Genomic DNA, 2,500 nt, shown 5'->3' with positions numbered 1-2,500 from the left:
AGAAAGCTTTCAAATATGAAGCTTTCAAAAAATCAAGGAAAAGGGTAAACATGTGAGATAGGTAAGACTAATAGCTGACTTCTTGGTGACTAGGCACTTGTAGAGCCATCTATGTGTAAAGACAATAGATGAACTTTTATTACAGTGGGCATGGCATTGTAGTCTTGCCACCCCTGCTAATTGCTAATTAGGTTAAGAAGGCCTTTATGGGATTATTGTGTAAATTGAGAAATTAACCAAATCTGTATAATAGTTAAGATTTTTGCCTGGGTTCTATCCAGCCAAAACAAACAAAGTAAAGATTTTGTAGCCCCTCCCCCCTGAAGGAGCAAAACCTATATACTGTGGATGTGCATCAGTAAAGTATTATACTGGTTCTATCCTGCCAGAACATACTGGGAGATTTTGGAGACCAGTTGAGGGTTGAGGGCAGCTTCCCACCTCTAAAAAGGGGCTAAGGGGGAGCAGCCCCCAGATTACAAATAATGTGGATCATAATAGCTGAATTATTGAAGAATTTATCTCCATCTTTCACTTATACCCTGCAATTCCTGTGTTACTTAACACAGAAAAAATAAGGAATTGTTGCAAAAAGCTGTTTCAGCAATAAACAAACATTATGCAAAATGAACCATGGCCTAGGAAACCTTAGAACTATGTTAAGATTAAATTATTTCCTACCCTAATATGTATCAATGTCTTGTTTTATGTCAAGAACACTAAATCAGATCAAAGAGGTAATTACAGTACAGTAGCCAATAGGTATTCAGAAAATCATGGGTAAATTTCTTCTGGAGACCACACCAATAATTTCCCGGCTTTCATATATGGGTGATATATTTAGAAATGGTTGTAGTTTTGTGTAGCACAAACTGATTTGAAACATACAAACAAGTAATTGAGGAAATTACCTGTAAAGTTGGTACGTACCTTTTTTTGACCCCCTGTCTAGTAGGTACCCTTTTATCAATTATTTCCAAGATAATTAAGGTATAATATTCTCATTTGCATATGTAAGACATTAGTCATCCTTTTTTTGGTTTATCTATAGTATACTGAAAGTCATTGTTGTTATCATGTTTTTTGTGGTAATATTAAGAACAAGATCATGAAAAAACACAAATCAAGGTTTGCTATATATTTTTTCTGTAAGATACGATTTTCTTTGGCAATAAATTAATGGAATGTTTAGAATGATTCACATGGCAATAATTGGATGGAATGCCCTGAGTGACTCACAGTCTGCTTGGTAGCTGCTGGTAGGCAAGAAAAAATAAGTATAATTTGTAGTAAAACGCAAAGTTCAATTATTGGTATAGTGTGGGATGCAACCTCTGATAAACCACTTGGCTTTTGTAAGATAAACACATATTTATGGGAGGTAAAACAAATTAATACTTTTATAATTATAAACTAAGCTTTTTTGTAATAGATTAAATTTTATTTTGTTTGGTAGACCACTAAGCTTAGACAAAATAAAGTTGTCACTCGCCTTTCACATAAATTTTTTTTTGGGTAAACCACATACCTGTACCATAAGAAAACTTTTCTTTCCAATAATATCTATGCATTATTATGTGTTTGAAGTAGGCATTAACTACTGATTTTATATAACAGGTGGAAATGTAAATCCAAATACATGATTCCTGCACTCAATATGTGGCATGTGGCAGTTCCAAAACAACTAGTTCATTACAGCAATGTGGTTTCGTCAATTCTTCAACCTCTGTTATTATATAAAGTCTTTGCTTTTATCTGTAAGGAATGACACTTCATATCTTGTTCTGTCGTCCTGAGCAAGATATGCATCAAATAAGTTGGTATGTCTACTCTTGCTGGATATAGCTCTCTCCCAGCTTCATTCCCACCCAAGAATTTATCTGTGGTTCATCCAGTACAATGCCTTATCCAAATGTGTCTTTTCCTAAATCTAAACTTTCATATGACCTGTTATGTAGACTTGTTTCTTCATTTGATAACTCATTTTCATTTAATTCAGCCAAAGGTGCATGTTCATCATCTTCATTATTTTCTTTTTCTTTCCACTTTTCATAGAATTTTTTCTTTCCATTTTACGTTTTTTCTTTGTATTATTCTTTCTTGTCCTTTTCCTTTTGAAGATTGTTTGGTTCATTAATCATTTTTATAGAGGAAATGGAGTAGATCTTGTCCACCACATTTCTTATATGCTTAGGACCTTTTCTTAACTGTTGTTCTGGTTAAACTTTGTTGTTTATGAATGCTGGACCTATGTCAAACACTCTAATTTCAGATGGAGAAGCTTCAATAACACTGGAGGGTCTGGATTGAGCTGGAGAAGTTTGTATTTGGATGGAAGCTAACTACCTTGATCATTTCCCTTGAAGATGGTTAATGTGTGCTATTTTTAAGCTGCTGCAGATGTTTTCATCAATATCTCTCCTTTGAACCTGTTTTTTTATGTTTTGGAGCAAACATTTTTAGTTCCTGTAATCAATAATATTTATTATGGACTAGTTGT

General features: G+C 33.7%; 1 protein-coding gene across 1 annotated transcript in view; it reads left to right on the top strand.

The window, feature by feature from the left end:
- LOC125046218 (nuclear speckle splicing regulatory protein 1-like) overlaps positions 1-2,500 on the top strand; it is an 11,417-nt gene that overhangs the window by 1,856 nt on the left and 7,061 nt on the right. The gene's annotated exons all lie outside the window — the stretch shown is intronic.

The sequence above is a fragment of the Penaeus chinensis genome, chromosome 38, assembly GCF_019202785.1.
Source record: "Penaeus chinensis breed Huanghai No. 1 chromosome 38, ASM1920278v2, whole genome shotgun sequence".
In the NCBI taxonomy this organism is placed as follows: Eukaryota; Metazoa; Arthropoda; class Malacostraca; order Decapoda; family Penaeidae; genus Penaeus; species Penaeus chinensis.
This window is presented reverse-complemented; position numbering and strand designations above follow the sequence as displayed.